At 56.5% G+C, this 21,413-nt stretch overlaps 1 protein-coding gene across 4 annotated transcripts in view; it reads right to left on the minus strand.

Annotated features, from left to right (window-relative positions):
* Positions 1–4,967, minus strand: part of SH3BP2 (SH3 domain binding protein 2) — a 35,903-nt gene extending 30,936 nt beyond the window's left edge. For 2 of the 4 annotated variants that reach the window (XM_019453866.2, XM_019453865.2), the window contains exon 1: positions 4,846–4,967. The gene's annotated coding sequence lies outside the window, so the exon portion shown is untranslated. Of the gene's footprint in view, positions 1–4,498; positions 4,614–4,845 lie in introns of all 4 variants that reach the window. The other 2 variants (XM_053901761.1, XM_019453863.2) reach the window with 2 other exon arrangements.
* Between the last annotated feature and the right edge of the window lie 16,446 nt (positions 4,968–21,413).

The following is a 21,413-nucleotide window of genomic DNA, read 5'->3' on the forward strand; positions in this document are numbered from 1 at the left end:
ACCCAAAGACTGGGTTTCCAGAGTGGCCTGCAGCTCAGGGGAGCTCAGGCTGACCCCCATCTTGGCCCTAACACACATCTTCAGGAAAGGAAACAGCCACAGAGAAAAGAACTGCTTCCATTTAGGGTGGGACCCCCAGGATACCCCACCTCAGTCTCCCCATCTGAACCCTGCTGGGGCCACTGAGAGCATCTGGAACGCAGAGCTGGGGCAGGGCAGTCAGCTGGGGTGGGGGGTGGGGAATGATGACAGAAACCTTTGAGCGAGGCCGAAGCACAACAAACAACCCATGGTTATCTGATTGGCAACTCCACCAAGCTGGGCAGCAGAGGGTTCCAGGATGACGGCACGGATTCGTCTCAGACGCTGAGCGGACAGTTAAATGTAGGCAGGTAGTAACAAGCCAACTTCAAAGAGGGCCCGGCCCTGCCCTGCCCCTGTCCCGGTGCCACCTGCCTGCCGGCACTTGAAGCCGTGCCTTCTGGACTTCCTGGGATGCTCCACAGTGGGACTTCCCTGTGGGGGGGCCCACATGCACCTCACCCCCCCACCCCAGACCAGGCCTATGTGGGCACCCTGTCCTTTATGAGTTCCCAGTAAACACGGTGACCAGGCAATGAACTGGAAGGCTCAGAGGAGGCACCCGGTTACTGGCCAGAAAGGGTCCCCTAAGCATCAAGCAGGACAGACACTTAGGCCTGTCATTAAACTACTTCTGAGGGACAGAGTGGCAGGGTGGGCCAAGGCCAAGCTGCCTCGAGTGGCATCTGCCAGCGGGTCTTGCCCTCCACCTGCAGGCCTGTCTACTCCTGGGGCCCATGCTGACCAGGCCATGGTACACAGAGCACCCAGCATATGCAGAGGAGCAGAGGGCTGGGGGGCAGCAGCTGTCCGAAGGGGTCCACCTCTGCTCCAGAGGCAAGGGCTGAAGCCAGGTGGCAGGGGCCCAGGCCCCCAGCCAGAGCCCCAAGTGGACTGTGGGGACAAGCCAAGGCCCCACCCCGGCATTCCAAGCCCCAAGGTCTACCTCTGACTTTTTCCCCACCTTGCTGGGGGCAACCAGCACTGAGGGCTAGGAGCTTGACTGGCTCCTAGTGTAGCTCAGGACATGGGTGGGGCCTCAAGGCCAGCCAGGGTATGCAGACACGTGGCCCTCCAACTGCAGAACAGGGCTGCTAGATTACAACATCACCTCGGGCCAGGCTGGAGGAAACCCTCAAAATGGAGCTGCACAGTCTGTGCAAGGTCAAGGGCAGGAATGTCTTGGCCCAGGGTCTGGGGTGCGGCCTTGATGGAGCCCCTCGCGAGGCTCGAGATGCCCATGAGGGCTCCTAGGCAGCCTCTCATTCACTTTTCCCAAGGACATCAGGCATTCGAACTGGTTTTACCCTATTTCACACGGAAAGGACCGAAGTCCAGGGAGTCACTCAGACCTGAAGTGGATGCAGCCTGCCGGGCAGGCTCAGTCCCCCCCTCCCCCCACTCCTCCGTGGGGGAGCACGGCCATCACCACCACTTCAGACTTGGGGCGGGGACCTCGCTCCCTCTGCAGGCTCCAGCAGGCAGGCACCCACACCCCACTCAGTGGCCTGGAACAGGCATGCTTGGCAGCAGGCCATCCCCACCCTGGGCTTAGCGAGCGCGCAATAAACATCTGATTCACGAGGAAACAGAGGGCACTTCTCGGAATCAGAACGTGGCTGCAAAGGCTAGGGGTGTGGATACCACACGGATGCCCCACCAGCTCCACAGGCCCTGTTGACCTCCCCAGGACACCGCCTCCAGCAACCAAGCACGCCAACCCCATCCCGGGAGACCAGCTGGCTAAGACTACTAGAACCTGGCATGGCCAGCCCACGTGGGCCAGGGGTGAAGGAAACAGCAGCCCTGCCATCAGGATCCAGCACGGCCTACAATCTGGGGCAGGGGTGAGCAGAGGCTGACCGTTCAGGTGGCCTCAGAGCTGGAAGTCACCTCAAGCACAGTGAGGCCCCTCCCCACTGAGAGCCCAGCAGGGCTGGCATTCATTTCACTTGTACTGCTCCTGGCTTTCACGTGCAGCTCAGGAGCTTGGCCCCCAAGGCCAAATCCCTCAGTGTGAGCCAGAGCCGGGGGCTTCTGTCACCTGAGGGTCAGGAAGTATCAGAGTGTCACTAAGGAGCCTCAGGTCTCCTGGCCTGAGACTAAGAGGCACCATCCTGTCCACTCTCCCCCGCGCAGGCCTTCAGAGGTGGTGAGAAAGGTGGTCTGGCAGAAACGCTGGTCCTGCCTGCCCGAGGCTATGATGAGCCCAGAATGTGCTCCCCCCCCCCAGCTTCCCCCCCCCCCCCCGCCCCGTCACCTCTGGCTGGGACTTACGTGGTCCACACATGGGGCCAGCCCCGGCCCGTGAATGCCCAGTCAGGGCCACTGGAGAGATCCAGAGGCCTTCTGGAGAGAGGCCACCTACCCGGGGGGGCATTCTGAGATCCCCTCTGCCCTTTTACCTGTTGCCCCATCCATGCCCTCACCATACCCGGCACACACCAGGCCACTCTGGTCAAACTGGTCTGCCGCCCTTCCCACTTCCAGCCTTTGGCTCAGTCTGTCCCTGCCTCCAAGGCCATCCACCATGGCTCAGAGAGCAGCCCCCCTCTTTTTTGACTGCAACCCCTGCCTGCACAGGCCACCTGTAGCCCACCAGCCAGGTTGCCCAGGATGGCCGCACTACCCGGGGGTACCTAAGGACCACATATGCATGTGCCTGGAACTTACTGAGGCCACCTACTACCTTGCCAGTCACTGACCTTGGGTATCTCACCACAGAGCTTTAAGGACAGAAGCCAGGAGGACCCAGGTGGCTCCCCAACCCTGGCCACTCCTCACAGATTCAGGCCTTTGCCGCGAGACCCAAGCAGAGCCTGCCCTTTGCCCCCAGGCCTTTCCATGTCTGGTCCTACCCCTACTCCCAAGCAGAGGCGACCCAGCTGTCCCTGCTGTCCAGTTTGGAGGCTCACAGTCACTGAACACCAACCATGAGCCACCACCAGCCCCTCAGACGCACAGAACCACCCACCAGGTAGGGGTTCAGTTTACAGATGAGGAAACCAAGACTCAGCAATGTGAGATCTCGCGGACGAGATCATACAGCTGATAAATCGACATGGCCAAACTCAAACCCAGGACCCAGCCCCTTGTGACCAAGCTGGGCCACCTTGTCTGTCTGTGTTCCCTCAGGCTGCCCATCTGCAGGGCTGCCTGCGGGTGGGGGGCGGGGAGGGGGAAGAAGAGGACAGCAGGGGCTCACTCAGCACCTCATTTCCCTCTGTCCATGTGAATAGGAAGGGACAAAACACATTTGCATCCCCCTATCTGCCTTCTCTCTCTCCTAGGCCAGCCTCCGTGGGGGGCTCTTTCCTGACTCTGTGAGGACTCTCCCTCTCTGAGGGACTCCCTGAAAGGGCCAGGGCCCCATCAGTACCCTCTTCCCAGACAGGTGACAGGGACTGGCCTGGACCATCTACCTGTCTGCCCTTCTGCCTGCTCCCTCTGCCCAGGTGTGCTCCAGTATGGGACACAGAGCCAAGTTAACAGGGGTGGGGAGGTCGGGAAGGGGAGGTTGACAGTCTTTACCCATCAGAGCCACCACCCTGGCCCCCTGTTCCACCAGGAGTGGAGCCCTGACTCCCAGGAGCGCCCTGTGTGGCCCTCCTGGGTAAAGGACACAGTGGCAGGAGGTTCCAGCAGGTGATGGGGCCCAGCCCCCTCCTCTGCTTTTGCAGAGCCAGGCATGGACAGGATTGGGGGCTGACCCCTGGGGGTCACACTGAGTCAGTGCTGAGCTGGACAAGAACCTGGGACCCTACTCCCACTCCAGGATTCACCATGTCCCCTTGGTCCCCCAACTATTGAGAAAAAGTCTGCACATGTCATCATGACCATCATAGCTGTCACTGCAAGTAACATTTTCTGAGCCCCTTTGTGCTGGGGACTGGCTGACGCCTCATAAGCAAGATCACACGTCTGTCACGCGCACAGACACCCCAGCAGTCCCACACAGAGCCCTCATCCCAGGCCAGAGCCACTTCTGAGGGGTGGCTTACTTGGTCTGGCCACCAGCCCAAGGCACAGACATGACCAGCACTGGCAGATGAACAAATGAAGGCACAGAAAGGGGATGTGAGGCGCTCGTGGTCACCAAGGGTGGCAGAGAGCACCGGCCCCAGGCTGACACAGGGCAGCAGAGCTCAGTACCTGCCAACACTCTCAGAGGAAGCCCAGGTCGGCACCACCTCACCAGGGGCAGCCAAGGCCTGGAGCAGCAGGAAAGTGTTGCGCGGCTGGAAGAGACCGGCCTTCAGGAGGCTGTCCCCAACCCCGAACTCTCCCATCCTCTCTGCCACCCTCTCTGGCACTCACTGTTTCCCCAAATAAGACTCGCAGACTCCCCAGAGCCACGGATCTATCAGTCACTCACACTTCAATGTGAATCAGCTCCAATAAGCAGCTTTCCTCTCACCTTTTGGATTACCAGGAGGAGGTGGGAGCAAATTCCGCTCTGAGCCTTTGGAGGCTCGGTCCGGAGGGTCGCCTGGGGGCGGAGGGGCGCTGTGGGGCCCGCGAGCCCCAAGGGCCTAGGGAAGCGGGGGGGGTGGGGGGGGGGGACCAGGGGGGGGCAGGAGCGGGGAGAACAAAGAGAGGTACGCGGGCCGGACGCGACGCAACCGCCCTCCACCCCTGGACCTCCGGGGTACACCGTGCAAGCCCCCGAACCCGCGCGCTTTCTCGGGCAGAAGCGCCGAGGACCCTGGCCCAGGGAAACCGGGCCGGTCCGGGGGACTCGATCGCGCCCCGCCTGTGTCTTACCGGTGAGACTCTGCACCCGGCCCGCGGGCCCTGCGTGCCGGCGGCGGCTCCCGCCCGCCGGACCCGCGGCCAGGCACTGGGACCCGCCCGGGTCCGCCCCGCAGGGCCCCGCCCCTCCCCGCGAGCCTGGCCCCGCCTTCCCAGGCTCTGGGTCCCGCCCCTATCTGCTGCGCGGCGGCTGGGGGCGGGGCTGGGTCGTTTTCCCGCCCCGCCCCCGCCCCGGGGAGGAGAAGGTGGGCGTCCGCTGCTGGCGTAGACACGCAGTCAGTGCACAGCGCACAGTAGGTGCCCAGTAAATGCAAATATGAACGAATGAGCAGCGTTTCTGTTCTTTCTGCGAGGCCGCCCTTGACACTGTGGCCCCCCTGGAGGTGGCGCTGCCCCCCCTCTCAACCCTGCAATCCTGATCCTGCTGGAGGAGGTGGTGTATGTCCCTGATCCGACCCCTGACTCAAGAGTCTGACTCTGATCGGGAGGTACAGAGCAGAGATATGGATTGAATCCCCCCAGGCAGAGAAGAGCTTGCTGGGAACTGAGCCTCTGGAACCTCGCCCTTGTCAGGAAAGAGTCGCGAGGGCACTTTCAGCTGCTTCCAAACCAAGACACAGCCCGTGGACCAGGTCTGGACTCCTAAGGCCCAGGGATCTGGCCCCAACACTGTGAGGCCCAGAAAATAGGGTACTTTTTACTTTGCCTCCTGGGAAGCTCCCAGCCAGCAAGGCCACTCCCAATAGCTGAGGAAGAGAGGGGGGATTACAATCCAGGTTTACATCCAAATAACCCTGTTTAAGGGGCTGGGGCTTAGTGGAGGAAGGGGGCTTGGCAGGTCTCTTTGGGGAAGGGCCTTTCTGGGAGGAATAGCTCTCCCCGGCCTGAGGAGTGGGGGGCGGGGAACCATAAGGGCCAGGTAGGCAATGTGAGCAGTGGAGATAGAGTAAATGTATTCTAGGGAGAAGGAACAATGCCTGCAAGCTTGCAGGTGAGTGAAGCCTTCTGGCAAAGGGGTTCACTGCTTAGGGCATGAGGAGGAGGAGGCAGGGCTCATCTCCAAGATGAGTGGAGGCTGGATCCTGGTCCCAGAGCCTAGGAAGCTGTGAGAAGAGGAAGGACAGGATCTATCTGGGGGCCCAAAGAGGCTGATTGGGGAGAGCAGAAGGCCAGCCCAGCAGAGGCTGGGCCTTGCCCAGGTGGGAGACCAAGGTCTGCCTCTGTGTTGCACTGGGTACGAAGGGCCAGAGTCCAGCAGGGGGAAATGGCTGGATTGGATGGCTCTGAACCACACAGGCATGGGGGTCACCCAGGGGCTGGGTTTAGGTCATGCCCACGCTGAGGTCTCTGAGGGCCTTAAGGAGACGTTGCCGGGCAAGGGGGGCTGTCCACTTGCAGCTGGACAGAGCTTAGGCACCTCGCTGTCTACCTGTCCCTGAGCTGCCTGGCAACGGTCACAGCCCCCAAATGGGGAGACCTGGCTGCAACAGTTCATGTGCTCTCTGGTGAGACACACTTGGGGTCAGAGAAGTTGCCCGGGACACGCCAGAAAACCAAGTAGTCAGGCCCATGCCCACCAGGAAGAGACCACGATGAAGTCAAGACCACCTGAGAGGAAGGGGCAAAGCCAAGTAAGGAAGGGGTAGTCGGAGGCTGGTAAGACTACAGGAAAGCCTTCAACCAACAGAGACTCAGTTTCTCTATCTGTGAAATGGGGGAAGGGGCATCTGCTGGAGAGTTGGCAAAAGCTGGGGGAAGAATAGGAGCAAGCAAAGGGCCTGGTACCCCAGCCCTAAAGTCCCCTCTCAGGGGGGTACTCCGGTATCTCTGGGAGATACTCTCCCTGCTTGGCCCAGCACCTCCCCTCACCCTGCCCCCAGTCTGTGACTCCACCCACCCACCCATCCACAACTGAATCTGGTTGTCAGGGCTGAACTTAGACCCCAGAGACTCTGAAATTCTACCCCTCCAGGCCCACAGAAGCACCGTGGAACTGGCTGGCCTCAGCCACCATTAGCATCCCACGTGGCACCTCACTCTTGGAACAGGGCTCCATGTGAAGGAGCCTCAGTGCCGGCTCGGCTGTGTTGGAGCTCCTGACACAGTGCTCATTACCTTGTGGCTGGACACACATGTTTTCTGGCAGTTCAGCAGACCAAGTGCCGACCCCTGCTGGGCCCTGGGGACCCCAAGGTGATGCAGGGAAATCCTCGCTCTTGCTTCTGTCTTGTGGGAAGGAGCAGAGAGACACATGAGCAGACATTGCTGTGTCATCCATGAGTGACCTCTTCCTGGAGTGGGTGGCTAGGGAGGGGGGGTAGACCTGGAACAGAGTGGGAAAAAGCCAGACATCCATGCCTCCAGCCCCTGCATGACAGCAGGACAGGATGGGCAGGGGCTGACTTCAGATGCCACACTCCAAGGTGGGTGACGACAGAGAGGCTCATTGCAGATGGTTTGGACAAACCAGGTGGTCCAGAGAAATATCTCCCAGGAATGCAAACTGCCTGTGTGTGCAGGAGATCTTAGCCGAATGGGGAAGAGTGTGCAGCCCCAGCCTTGGAGAGAATCGAGAGCTCAGGTTGCTGCTGTCCTTCCTCGCCAGTCTAACTCTAGGCCCTGGGGAGGAAGGGAATGCTGGTTGGGACCCCAGTGCACCTCAAAGCAGCCTGTCAAGCTAGGGAGTACAGGAGGCACAGGCCAGAGGAGCCGGGCGCCCAGGGGTCCCCGTGGGAGCTGGCAGGGCCGGCGCTGGTGAGGAGGCAGCTCTGGCTTGCAGGGAGGGTGTGCAGGCAGGCCCGGCCCCGCAGGTGAGCAGAGGTGAGGCAACGAGCTCTGGCCGGCCAGAGGAGAAGAGTGGGGCAGTCCTCCCTAGAGCAGGACCACGTTAGAGGCACACCAGTGTCAAGTGAAGCACGCTCATGGGATGATGGCCAAAGAGCAGGGCTAGTCCCTCTACCACACCCATCACTAGGGTAGCCACGGCTGTGCACTTGGTGGGCTGTGCCAGGGCCCAGAACAACTGGCAGCAGCTGCAGTCTGAGGGTGGTTAACATTAAGATGAGCTGAGGGGCAAGATCTGCTGCTGGCCCAGAGGTCACCCCTCCCCCAAAGCCTTGGAGCTCTAAGCGGCTCACTCCCTGTCAACATCCGTACGAGCCCTGGCCATACCATGCCCAAAGTCACATCACCAGCCTCTGTGCTGACCACCAGGCTTCACACAGACTCATGATCCACGGCCCACTTGCCATGTCTTCCAGGGTATCTCCAAACATCTCAGGTTTAACACATTGGAAAGCAGGCACTTCATTTCCCCTGCCCTCCCCATGTCCAGCCTCGTTCTTCATGCCTCTCCTCCTCTTAACTCTATGCTTACTCTGTCCGTCTAGAATCCTGACCCTTCTCAGACCCTCACCATACCATCCTCTCTCATCTGGTCTCCTGCTCCTGTCCTTGCCTTACAGTATCCAATGTCACAACAGAGGGATTCGGTCACAATGTCAGTTAGATCATGTTACCTGTCCACTGTGGAATCTCCCAGAGCAAACACCTGGGTTCTCACTGAGGGCACGTGTCTGCACAACACTTCTGTTCCCTCTCTGAGTTCCTCTCTCCCTACTTCCCACCCCGAGCGGCCCCACTGGCTTTCTTGCTGCTGGGGAAGGAGCTCTGTAGGGACATTCCTGCCCCAGGACCTTTCACTTGCTGTTCGCTCCTACATCAGTCTTCCCCCAGATTTATTACACACACACACACACACACACACACACACACACACACGTACATACGTATCTTTTCTACCCCTTCCCTAAATCCCTATATATTTTTATTGGTTATGGTTGGACTCCTCTGGAATGTCATCTTACGAGGTCAGGACCATACTTGACTGCATCACTGCAGCCTCTCCAGGGTCTCAGTGCCTTCCTGGCACAGAGTAGATGCTCAAAAAATAGTTGTAGGATGAATAGACAAAGGCCTCAAGGGGCAGCTGCGAGGAAAGGGTGGGCTTAGGCAGAGCTGTGTCCAGAGGACCCAGAAGCATCAACCTTCTCACCCATCCCAACCCCAGGAGTGGCCCTTAGTCATACCAAGTACTGCCTCACCAGCCTGGCTATGGGGAGAAAGGAAAGGGGCTTGGAACACCTTGGTGGGCTTGCTCTAGGGCCGGGCCAAGGCCGTTGGCTGTACCACTGCCCCCTCTGGCAGTCTGCCTGCCCAGTTGGAACAGCAGGGAACAAGTGCCCTTCCCACTGTCCCAGCCCCCTCTGGGGGAGGCCATTTGGGACCGCAGGAGCAGGGCCTCTGGCCACAGGGCCCAGCAGGTGACAGAGAGGGACTGATGCTGTAAGGCAGGAGGGGGTGCTGGCTGCTGGGCTCTGAGGTGCCTCTTCCAGGGGACTCACTAGCGGTACGTGCTCTGGCAAGGAGAACGGGCTGGGCGGGAGTGGTCAGCCTCAGCTCTAGGCCATTTCTGAACCTCGGGCCCAGCCTCCAGCATTCCCGCACTCCACTTTACCCTCCTTTGCTGGTGGCCAGGGGAGACCAGTAGAGCAGGAGCGGGGGGCCAGAGGGTGGACAGTGGAGGCAGTGGCTTACGGGATGCCTGAGTGCCGGGTGGAAATGGGGAGTCTCATCCAGACTCCAAGCCAGAACTCCTACAGCTGGTTTCCCCACTGCCCCCTAGCCCTCTTGCATCCTTCCTGGGAGAAGCAGCTCAGTACCACTGCCCCAGGAGGCCTCTCGTGCACTGCATTCCTGCACAAGCCCACCTACAGCCCAGCCCCACCTACTGCTCTGGATAGCCCTGGCTGGAACTTCTAGCTAGCACCCCCACCAGGGAGGGGTCCCGGGGGCAGGGCCCTGTCAGTCAGTCTGCATCCCAGCACTGTCCAGCACTGGGCCCTGATCGGAGGCTGCCCCCGGTGGCAAGCCCTGTCTGTGGGCTTCTGGGTGGGCTGCCCACTGTGATAGCCTGGAGGGCAGTGCCTGGATCCGGCTTTGCCTGCTGCCCCTCATGCCTGGTACCGGCCTGGCTTGAGTGTGTGGCTCAGCCTGGCTCCCTTCTTGGCCAGCCTGAGAGACGTATAGGGTGATGTAGTCAGAGGAGCCTTTCTGGGGACGACAGAACCCGGCCGGCCCTGCTGTCCTGGGAGGACTCTCCCCACACAAGAAGGACCACTGAACTGTGGGGCTCCCTGCACACCCACCTCCCCTCCCCAAATGGGCTGCCCCCTGCCAGCAAAGCCCAGCAGCATCCCCTGAAGCCCAGGCCACTACTGTCTCTGCCCTCCCAGGGGTTTGTTTGGGTGAATTTTCCACAGAGAACAACAGTCAGGCCGGCCCCACTAGGAAGTTCTATTTTTAGACACCAACCCCCTCGGTAGAGGACGTGGAGCCCACGCACACACTCCTGTTTCTATTTTTACAACCAACAACCCTGCCCTCAGCCCCCACCCCCAGCCCAATTTGGAACTTGAAAGTGGCCCATTCTATTCTGGGTCCCACTTCCGGAGTTGGTGGTGTGGAGGAGGTGGGTGTTTGTACACATGGAGCCTTCTCTATCCTCCTCTGCAAACCCCCACTCCAAAGCTCCTGCAGCCTGCTGTCCACATGACCTCCAGAAGGCCCGGGGGCTGGCAGGGGAAGCCCATGGGGCTTGGGAAGGGGAAGCTGTGGTCCTCAGGATGGGAAGGCCTCCTGGCACCCCCAGGGGGCCCCACCTAGCACCCTGCCTGAGGTCAGGGGACAGGTGGCCCTCCCCAACAGCAGTGGACACTGGGATGAGGTGGGAGTATGAAGCCTTCCTCCACCAGGGGTAAGAGGAATAAGGGGCAGCCTGGGAGGGCTCCTCCCAGGAAGGGAGACCTCCAAGAGGGCGTGGCTGTCCTCCAGGCCCCTGCCTCAGTAGGAGTGAATGAGGGAGTTGCCCCACCAGGCTCCCAGAACTTCCTGCCCAGCTGGGCCCCTCTGGGGCTCCGGGAGAGTCCCACCAGGCCTGCTGCTGCCTGCCAGGGGGCACCACTCCTCTCCCCTTTCTGAGTGGACTTGGCCCTCAGTCCCTGCTCTCATGGGCCTCCTAACCATGCTGGGCAGCTCCGAGGCCCGCAGCTGCTGGTTTGGGTACACCACCCCTCCAGATGTGCCACCCTCGGGCCAATCAATCAGTGGGACTCATGAATTGCACCTGACATTGTGATGCCCTCCTGTGCTCCCATCCCCACCCGGGCTGAGGGGGAGCCTCCTGGGCCCCAGAAGCAGTGCTCAGCCTGTGCCCACCGCGGCAGCTTAGAATGGCTTAGGTCCAGGATGCCCTGCTTCTGAGCCCCCTGCCTTTCTTCCCAGCCTTCGACAGCGGTGGGACTGGGGAAAGATGAATATGGCCCACCTACAGTGAACTTCTGAGCAGTGCCCAGCCCAGAGCTGGCTGCGAGGAGGGGTGGGGTGGGGGGGCAGGGTTGGAGGGGGGAAGCTGGGGGGAGGAAGGGCAGAGTCTGCTTGACAAGGACTCCAAAAGCAGATGCTTCCATCTCACAGGGAAACGGGTTAATTAGCATGTGAGGAAGGCCAGGAGGGGAGTGGGGCGGAGCTCACAGGAGTGGGGAGGTGTGGCTGAACCAGGCCCAGTCAGGGGGGCACCCGTGGCCTTCCCTGAGCACCTGCTCACATCCCTTCCTCCAGCTCATCCCACACCCACCACGGGATGGCAGGGAGCCCCATTTTCAGATGAGAAAACGGGGGCTCTCAGAAGTGTGAGACTTGCTCTCAGCAAGTCTGGCTTCAGAGCCTGTGTGGGCAGCTCCCACAGAGACACACAGAAATACAAGGTTGCTGGGGCGCCTGGGTGGCTCAGTCAGTTGAGCCTCCGACTTTGGCTCAGGTCAGGATCTCACGGTTTGTGAGTTGGAGCCCTGCTTTGGGCTTTGTGCTGACAGATTGGAGCCTGCTTCAGATTCTATGTCTCCCTCTCTCTGCCGCTGTCTTGCTCTCTCTCTCAAAAGTAAATAAACATTAAAAAATTAAAAAAAAATACAAGATTGCTTTTTTTTTTTCTTGTTTCATACTGCAAAAAATTAAGGGCAAAGTTGTGTCTGTTTATCTCCATGCATTCACAGATAGGGTTGGAATGCCTGGCTGACCATCAGAGAGAGAAAGAAAGCCTACCTCCCATCTTATGCCAAAATAAGTTTCACCCCAGATCAAAGATCTAAAATGTTTAAAAAAAGAAAAATACATTAAAAGGGCATGTAGGTGATTATACACTATGAGAGGAGGCGGGCTCTCCCCACACAAACCAAAGGTGAAAACTGTTTTTTTTAGTATAAAGGAAAGAACCAGCAGATAGGGCAACATAAAAGTGACTCCCTAAAGGTGAATGTTAAAAACACCATAAACAGAATTGAAAGGAAAGGGACAAGTTGGGAAGGAATATGTGCAAAATGCATGCATTAACAAGGGGTGAGTATAAAAAGCTCCATCGGCTGGGCTGTTGGGCATCCAACTTCTGCTCAGGTCATGATCTCGAGGTTTGTTGAGTTCGAGCCCCGCGTCGAGCTCTGTGCTGACAGCTCGGAACCTGGAGCCTGCTTCAGATTCTGTGTCTCCCTCTCTCTCTGCCCCTCCCCCCACCTCAAAAATAAATAAGCATTAAAAAAAATTTTTTTAAGCATTTTTACGAGTTATTTACAAGTTTCTACCCCTTTAGTTGAAAATGGGAACTATATGTTACCACTAATACAACTTTAAACACATTCTAACTCACTAACAACTAAATAAATACAGATGAGAACAATGAGATGGCTTTTTAAAAAACACTTCCTGAAGATAAAACTGTTATTTGGCACCGTAATATCTAAGGACAGGTAAAAGCAGCATTTGGTTACTACACACCCGTGTATTTACTTATTACAAGGAGAATCTACCTTCACTCTTTCTGGGGCCGCACAAAAATGAGCCGGTTTTGAGGCACACGTTCACATCCTGCCAGTTCACCAACGAGACAAAATTGGGCACACAACTCATTTAGAGTGTGTGTTTTAAATTTAGTTTTGACTCATTACCAGAGTTTTACGTGCATGTAGTGTAGAGAGCTACGTAGTTTTACAAGTCTTCTTACAAAACACAGCCGTCCCCCCACCCCTCATTTTCCATGGCAAGTTTGAGCTCATTCTTTTGGTTTCACTTCCATATTCCCAAGTAACACACTTACGTTGCCACTTCCTGACCTCTGATATCACTACATCATCATTTTGTTCAGACCAATGGTCATGGTTGGTAGCGTGATGCTGGTTGTAAACACCACTCACGTCTGAGCCATGTAATATGTGCTGACAACCTTTCCTTTCTTGATCTCTTCTTATTTGCCCTGAAGTTAATGTCATCTTTGTTTATGTTGTTTAATTTCTCACAACAAATTCAACTCTAAATTCTGTCAAATGTCCAGCTCTCCCCCAAGATCTCCTGGTGTGTGATGTATTCTATCAACTCAAAATACACCCTGCTTTCTCAGCTGAGGGACAGCCTTCACCCCGGGACCTGCCTGCCCCAGCACTGCGACATCCCTTCGTCCTTCTCTCTGCTGAGGATTTCCTGTGTTCTCCATTCCGTGACTTCCCCTTTCTTGATTTCCCCCCTCTGTTTGGTGGAGCACACCCTCAAGCAGCTTCCTGAGAAAGGGCTCTGGGGCCTACATTTTTTGAGGTCTTATCTTTCCGAAATGTGAAAACAAATGTAAAGAAACCTCACTACAGTGGCCTGGGGATACTAGAAGGGAAGGCTGGCAGGGGGAGCTGGAACATTCGGTGTGGGCTACAGGAAGAATTGTCGACTACAGATCTCTAACAGAAGCATCCTCAACAGTCCCAAATCATCAATGACAGGTTTCAACAGGGAAAGATGGACACTGCACCTTCTATAAATCAACTATATTGCAACTCATCACCCTGAACCCTCGCTTTTCTCCAACAGACTTTTGTTGGAAACAGCCCCTCCCAACTTCCTCCTCCTTCTCCGTAAAATAATGTCCCCTCCTTTGTCTGTTGGACGCACCTATGATTTTGCTGTAGCTTGCTTGTCCTGAATAAACCCATTTTTGCTGGTAAAAAGAATCTTTAGTCTTTCTTCTACCCCCTCTCTTGATTAATAGTTTGGCTGAGTGTAAAATTCTGGCTTAGAAAGCATTTAACTTGAGAATTTTGAGAACTTTTATCCGGCTGCAAGTTTTGCTTTTGTGACGTCTGAAGTCATTCTGAGCCCTGTCATTTGTACAGTATCCATTACTTCTCTCTGGGTGCTTGAAAGAACTTCTCTTTGTTTCCAGTGTTCTGAAATTGCCCTTTACTGGGCCTTTAGTGTGCACCTACTCTCACACTTGGATTTGAGCGTTCAGTAGATCCTTTCAATCTGGAAATTCAGGTTTAATTTATGTGAAGGTTGTTCAAGTATTTCTTCAATGCTTTTCCTCCCGCCTATTCTCTCTTTTGAGAACTCCTGCCATGTAGACGTCACACCTACTTGACCTGTTCTCTAACACTTTCCTCTTATTTTCAACTGTTTGGTCTACTTCTGCAAGATTTCCTCAATCCTAGCTCTCAGCTCTTCCACTGAGTCTTCAATTTCCATCATCATGTTCTTAATTTCCAAGAGCTCTTTATATAGTATATGTGCTGCCAAAGCGAGCACTCCAAGAGCTCTTTATAGCTGGTGAATATTCCTTCTTTATAACACCCAGTTCTTGTTCCATGACTATAATTTTTTCTTCCTGAGGACATTAATGATGAATTTTCTAAGTCTTCTTCCAGCATAGTCCTTGTCTCCTCCCAGGTACACCTTTCGTTTGCTTCTTCTTGATCTTCTACGTCACAGGTGTCCCTCAGATGTCTGGTCATCCTGGCTGGCTGTTCAGGCTGCAGAGTGGGACTCATGAATGGGGCTTGCTGACTGTCAGTTTTGCCATGGCACCCCAGTATCTCCTGCCTAATCAGATGTGCTGGAGGAAATCTCTCTGCTGTCCTGCCTGGAAGGGAAAGGCCCAGATTCTAGTGTTCTGGATGTGGGGAGCGGGGGCAGGTCTGGGGGTTCAGCATTGTGAAAATGTGTGCTGCAACCTCTACCCCTTCTGCCCCATGGCCCCCAGTCCAGGGACCCTCTGTCCAGTCCAGTCCAGCATAGAAACCTTCAGTGTGTGGCCTGGTGGGGGAGGTCCAGAGGCCCAGGTGTGGGTGGGCACTGTAGACGGATCCGGTTCTCTGCCATTTCTCCAGCCAGCCCTTATTTTAGCTCCACTGTACCCACACATCTAGAAGTCCCCTGGGCCATGAATTTCTGAGCCTTTTAGAAGGCAGTGTGAGGCACTGGGGTCAGGAGGACATGGGGAGCTCCGCCTCTGTTCTGGGGCTACCAAGGCTGGAGTTAGTCCCTCTCTCTGAAACCCAATGTCCCCACGCATTGGGGAAGGACTGCATTTTCCCTGGGCCCTTCCCACCTGAAGGGACTTTACACCTGAAGCTTTTCCAGAGTTTCAGCAAACACCTGAGGAGCCCAGCTGATTGCTGGGGACTTGACTTACCACCCCAAGGCCTTCACTCTGGATTTGTCTGTCCTCGGCAGTCTGTTTTCAAAAATCTTTGTTAAAAATTACCCTAATCAGCATTAAGCTTTCACGTTGAACATCATAACTCTTAACAGATAACACTTCAGCATTCACCAACACCTGTATTGACAGGTAACAGCTTGGTTATCAGCCGACACCTCAAATGTCAGCCAATACCCTTGCCATCACCAAGAAGAAGGCTGTGTCTGGGAACGAAATACATTCATTCTCCTGTTGGGGGCAGGGATGGAGGAGGGGGTGGAGGGTGGCTCCTGGAAGAAGGAAAACACTCCCACAAAGAATGGAGGAGCCGAAACCCCAGAGCCACCATAACCATATAGCCTAAGGGACCAGCTGGGGGCTCCAGTGGGCATCACCTTCACAGGTGAGGTTACTTCCACATCACCCTCATCCAAATAGGATGACTTCCCCAGGGCAGGGCCCACATGCTAGCCACATGGTGGGCACACGGTACAAATGTGTTTAATACATAATAAAAGCAGGCTGTGCATGTCTTTTCTATGGGACAGATGCACACACTGGCACCAAAGAGAGGGGACATTTGTCAAGGCTCCCGCCAGGGCTGCACTGGCTTCCTGCCCCTCCTGTCCTCAGCTGCCATCACCCATACCCACCTAGCCCTGGAGTTTGACAGAGGTGCCTGGCCTCTAGGTGCTTCTTCCAAACCTTGGGACCCTGGCTAAGAGACCCCTGCCTTAGTGAGCCCCTTAGAAAACTCCCACCACCCAGGTCTAGAAGAGGACACTGAGGGTCCCAAGAGTTGGCTTCTTGGCCCAAAGCAGGGCTATTTGGGCCTCTCTGCTTCCATAGGACGAGAACCTTCCTGAATTCACTCTGGGGCCAAAGGGTCTGAAAAGATGTCCTAGCACTAAATATCAAGATGGAGAAAAAGTGATGTTTCCAGAAGGGCTTTTGGGGATGTAGCATCTGTGGGGGGCAGGGAGGGGCCTGCAGGACTGGACTCAAAGGCTGGCTGGGAGGAAGGCAGCGGGAGGGGCAAGCTGAGTTGGGGAGTACCCTGTGGAGGAGGCCCCAACCCTGCAGGACCACGGGAGCTTGCTTGAGCTCCAGAGACTGGCAAGGAATATGTCTGTGTAGACCTTCTCCTGGCTCCCCACCCCCAGCAACCCCTTGACACTGGGGCGGGGGGGGGGGGGGGGTGTCCCAGCTCAGCCTTGTCAAATCATTAATTCATTCCTGCATACCACGCATATTTACTGAGCACCTAAACATTTGCTTATTTCACAAACCTAGGCTGAGGGCATCCCACACACAGCGCTATGCCTGGGGCTAGGGCACCACGGTGAGCAGGCTGGCGGGGTCATTTCCCCTCTGCACCCCACCTCCCACATCCCAGGTGAGGGCAGCGCCACCTGCCTCATTGCTCAGGGGCATGACTTCAGACCCTCCTTCACTTTCTCTCACACCCCACCCCAGTCTGTGTGCGTTTCCTAGAGCTGCAGTAACCATCACACCAAACTCAGAGGTTTAACACAGCCCGAATATATTCTCTTACAGTTCTGGAGATCAGAAGTCTGCCATGGGGCTCACAGGGCTAAACTCGTGTTGTCTGCAGAAGTGCATTCCTTCTGCAGGCTCTCAGGGCAGAACGCCTTTGCTTGCTTCCCCCCTGCCCCGCCGGGGACTGCCGCACTTCTGGGCTTATGGCCTCTTCCCCCTGCTCAAAGCCCCAACCACAGATTCAGTCAGTCTCTGGGCCTTTCCACAGCTGCTCCCTCTGTCTGGAAGGCTCTTCCCTCAGAAATCTGCAATTCTCACTCCTTCACCTCCTGCAAGTCCTTGATCTAAAGCCTTACTGAACACTACCACCTGCCTCTGTCCCAGCTTTGACACCTGCCTGAGCCTGCTAGGGAAGCAGCAACCTCTCCCAAACCAGATCACCCTGCGAGACAACAGCACTGGCCTGTCGAGGGCCCCGGGTCATCATACTTCACTCTCCATTTTCTCCCCCTTGGTCTAGCCACAGCTGAGCTAGTGCACTCAGATAAAGGCTTCTCCCACGTGTGGTTGGGATGCTTTCAGTGGCAGAGCGACAGGGAGGTAGATTGCAGACCATGGGAGGAGGGACAATGGCTGAGAGCGGGGAAGTGTCAGACGCATCTCTTCCCCAGGGAGAGCTACATCCACGTGTTTAAATATTTCAGGGCTACGCATCTTGCGCTAAACCATGAAACAGACATGTTCTCTCCTTGTTCATTGGCAAATACACCCTGCAGCATCCTGGAAGGCTAGGTCTGGGTTCACAGTCTTGGGCTCTCCTGAGTTCTTTGCATGAACAGTCAACATAGAGGGAATGTTGGCCTGAGCCCCTGTTCTGAGACCTTCAGTGTCCCCAGTATGTACCCCCTCGAAGGGTGCATCAGCTCATGACCAAACTCTATCTAGGTATCCCTAGGGCCACACACACCAGCAGGACAATCTATCCTCGGTAGGACAGAGTTGGAGACAAATCCTGCCAGGGCCATCTGCCCAGGGAATTTCAGGTCCTGGCCCCCAAAGCGTGGTCTAGCAGTGGGGCACAGGCTCTTACAGCCATATGGACTTCTCATGTATGGGGAGGACAGAGGCAGAGGAAGGCAGAGTAGGGTCCAGGGCAGGAGGGTCATCCCCATGGAGACCAGACATCAACAAGCTCACCCGAGGACCACACCACTTGCTAGCAACCCCCTTCTCCAAAGCTCTGGGGCCCATGAGTTCCCTCTCTCAATCTCCTTGGACACTGTCTTAGGGAGAGAAGCAGAGGACAGAGGCGGTGTGCCATAACAAAGTCTGAACAAACACCTCCTTTCAGGCCCATGGAAGCTTTTGGATGTAACCACACTTTAGACCAATAGGACTGAAGTCAAATTCTCCCCCTAACACACTGGGGCCTACACAAGAGAGAGCAGGTTGGTATCTCTACCTCTGTGATGAACTTGGTGATGAACAAGATTGTTGAGTGATATACAGAGGGGTTCTAGCCCAGCAGGGGCAGGCTGCATGCGCAGGGACAGTCAGGGGCTGGCTCAGCGATGATGAGACCCCTGAGCACCCACACAGGGTGAGGGTGGGATTCACACCATATTTCGGGTCCTGCCTGAGGCTCTTGTCCCCCGGCTGGCTGGCCCCTGGAAGCACTGGTCCACATTGCCCCCTTGTGGACACTCATGTGGCAGACCCTTTCCCAGGCCCTCAGAAGGCTGAGGGTACAGCCTGGGCATCCTGGGTCCCGGAGCGCCCTCTTGTGAAGGAGGGAGGAGGGCAGCCTAGGTTACCAGTCAGCCCAGCACCCAGGCAAGTCTCCTTGGCCCTGCTGGGGCCCTTTCCTTGGTGTCAGACGTCCCTGAGCTCTGGCCAGGAAACAAGCTGCCCTGAGGTACCCTGTGCCCACCAGGAACTAAATATGAATACCACCAAATTTGCATTTTGATCACTAAGTCAAGAAATTGTTGTAGGTGCTGGGTCAGGCGTTGTTCCCCCAGGTGAGCTAATGGTGGGCCATCGGTGAGTCATTTGGCCCTGTGGCAGTGTGGCCAGAGGTCTCTTGGAGGGAGGGCCTTCCAGGAACCTGCACTCACCCTGAGGGTCCGGTGCAGCCTGCTCCTCAGGGGCTCTGGTTCTCCCCGATGCTGAGTCTCTACTACCAAGAGTCCCTGCACTCAGCCCCACGCCCACTGGGGGAGAGGGTGCAAGGCCAGAGAGGGCCACATGGATAGAAGGGGCCTTGGGGACCGAAGTGGTCATCAGGACAGAAGCAAAGGGCTGCCTCCAGCTCAAACCACCAGCAGTTTAGGCTGTGTGGGGTGGGCTGGGACTGCATTGGCTGAGCACAACCTCTCCCGCTTTTGGCCTCAGGTCCTAGAATAGTCCAGAATTTTCTCTCCTTTGCCTGCCTCTCAGGAGCAAATATGATGGTGGCTACAAACTACTCAAATATACCATTTGGGCCATATTCATGTGTTCCCATACTTTCCTGGTTCCCAAGAGTCTACAGGGCATATGCTTTAGTTCCACTGGCAGGATAAGGAGAGGAGGGTCCTCTTAGATCCCACTGCATTAGAACTGGGGGCAGGCCAGCCAGGAGTTAGACTGAGCAGTGGTCCCTATGTGTACATGGCAGTCTGAGGGCTTTGGGGAAGACCCGTGCCCCTCAGGAGCCCAACTGAGTATCCACATTGGAAGCTCAATCTGTCCCAGACCCATTCATGCCCTCTCCTGCTTGCCCCACTCCTGTGGGTGCAGCCTCCTCGAGGTTCTTGACCAAGCCTAGCACTCAGCCCTGAGACTGTGCCCTTTCTGTTCCCTTCACCTAGAAGGTTTTTGCCCAGGCACCTGCATGGCTTTCTCCTCCCTTCTGGTGTCCAGTCACAGGTCACCTGTCTTTTTTGAGGACTCTGAATGAAAGCCAGGGGAGTCGGGGTTGGAGCTGGGATCCCGTTGGGGTCAGAGAGGCACCTGGAGGAAGGGACATGGAAGGGTGGGTAAGGTGGGGGCTCTGACTTCCCCTCTTGCCCCTGACTGAGCCTCCCACATTGAACTTGCCCCTGATGGCAGTCTCCCTGCTGAGCTGGACCTCAGAGAGCCTCATGTGGGGCTGAGGAGAGGTGGTCAGGGGCTGGAAGGAGGCATGGACACTGGGCCTGGGAGGCAATGTTGGGCAGCTCAAGACCTCTCTTCCGGGAGCTGAGGCAACACAGTCTGTTCTGTGACCTCCTCACTAGCGACCGCGAGCCCTGCTTCCTGGGTGCACCCAGGTGCACATCCTCTGTACGTGGCCCTGATCCCAGGGTGAAGCCCACCCCACAGTCTGCTACCACCTTCTGATGAGCAAAGCCTCACTCATTGGGGCAAAACAGTACAAAACAAATCAGCAGACAAAGCCAGTATCACTGATGCCTGAGGTCCCTCTAGTGTTGGATGAGAGACTGGAATGTGCACTTCACAGTTGAGAACCAGGCTCGAGGGCACTTGAGTAACCTGCCCCAAGCTGTACATATAAGAATAGAATAAGGACTCATCCCACCTCCAGCAGCTGTGGGGCCAGTGCTGTTTCTTTTTCTCCACCACTGCCTCAGCCAAACATAAGGTGTCATCCATAGCCATGGCCTCGGGGATTGTGGATTTACACTGTGTAGGACAAGTGCACCTCATCTTCTAGTCCCCACAACACCCCTAACCAGTAGGGAGGGTACTGGCTCTGATCTTCCCTCTACAGAGGAGGAAGTGTGAGCTGGCTTTGCTCATACACTTGTCTGATTTACAAGCCTGTGCGTGTTTTCCCTGGGGCCAGCCCAAGCTTGGCTATGGATTACTTAAAGGGGAAAACCAGACGAGGCCTGGGCGGAAGGGGGGAGCACACACATGCAGGGCAGGGGTGCAGCCGCTGCGAGGGAGGGAACCTTTGAAAGATCACGGATGTGCCTGGGTGTCATTGTGGGGGAAAGATCAGACTGAAAAAGAAAATAGCGAGGAGTCAGAAAAACCCTTGGGGTTGGTCTGGGACGTTGGGGGAAGGAAAGGGATGGAGAAGCGAGGGTAGGACAGGGCAGCTCCCTCCTGTCTTAGAGAGGGGCATGCAGGGGCCACCGCCATGCAGTTGGGTGGGTAGGGCATCTCCCTGAGCTCAGGGAGACGTCGCCCCGTTCCTGTTGTTTTATGTGGCTAAGTTGGCTTGCAGCCCAGGGATTTTGACCCACGCACAGGTCCTGTACTTGAAGTCGCCAGTGACCCATTCTTTCCCTCCCATCAGTAGCTGCATGAGAGGTGTCTCACTCTCCCTCCTCCTCCTCTCAGCTGACTGCCTTAAAACTCCCCTCACGCGGGGAGAGGGAGGCGGGGGGGGGGGGGGGGGGGCGGGGAGGGAGGAGGGAAATGGGCCGCTGGGACAAGCCAGCCACCTCGGGAGGCCAGGCCCCAAGGGCTGGGGCCGGGAGAGAGGGCGGGTACTTGCTCTCGGTGCGGGGCGGAACCG

The sequence above is a fragment of the Panthera pardus genome, unplaced genomic scaffold (genome assembly GCF_024362965.1).
Source record: "Panthera pardus isolate Hobbes unplaced genomic scaffold, ASM2436296v1 HiC_scaffold_13, whole genome shotgun sequence".
Taxonomy (NCBI): Eukaryota; Metazoa; Chordata; class Mammalia; order Carnivora; family Felidae; genus Panthera; species Panthera pardus.